Source organism: Cervus canadensis, chromosome 6 (assembly GCF_019320065.1).
Source record: "Cervus canadensis isolate Bull #8, Minnesota chromosome 6, ASM1932006v1, whole genome shotgun sequence".
In the NCBI taxonomy this organism is placed as follows: domain Eukaryota; kingdom Metazoa; phylum Chordata; class Mammalia; order Artiodactyla; family Cervidae; genus Cervus; species Cervus canadensis.
Genome location: NC_057391.1, coordinates 24083654 through 24084506, shown reverse-complemented (window position 1 = coordinate 24084506; position 853 = coordinate 24083654).

The following is an 853-nucleotide window of genomic DNA, read 5'->3' as shown; positions in this document are numbered from 1 at the left end:
CCTGGCGGATGCCTCCTTAGCCGGAGCTTGGAACAGACTCACGGCCAGCGAAGTGAGTTCAATGGCTGAGGTGAGGTACCCCGCGTGGGGGCCTCATAACCCAATTCAGACTACTCTCCCGCCCGTCCTTTTTTCTTTTAACGAAATGCTGCTTTCAGGAGCTGAAGCTAAGAGAATGGTAATGAACTCAGATTTTTAGAATGGGTGGGTGCCACCGTGGGGGATGGGTGGGGGCGCGGGATTTCCCACAAGCTCCATTTCAGACACTCTGAATTAAAACTCAGATTCTGCGTTTTTAACAACAACCAAGTATTGGTGACTTTCATATAGATTTTTATCCACATATTTATTGGACACCTTGGCGAGTTTTGGCCAAAATAGACATGGTTCATGTCTTGGGGACAGACATTAATCAAGTAATCACACAAGCAAAAGCAGCAACGGTGCTATAAGAAGTATACAGTATTTACGGAAGTTGTGTGAACTGTTAGTCGCTCAGTTCGGTCTGACTGTTTGCTAGCCCATGGACTATAGCTCTCCAGGCTCCTCTGTCCATGGGATTTTTCCAGGCAAGAATACTGGACTGGGTTGCAATTCCCTTCTCCAAGGAATCTTCCGCACCCAGTGGTTGAACCCATGGGAAAATAGTACTTTAGGGCTGTATATTGTCACCTTGCTTATTTAACTTATATGCAGAGTAATCATGGGAAATGACGGGTTGGATGACTCACAACGTGGAATCAAGACTGCTGGGAGAAATATCAACAACCTTAGATATGCAGATGATACCACTCTAATGACAGAAAGCCAAGAGGATCCTGGCAGGCTGCACTCCATGTGGGGGGGGGGGGGG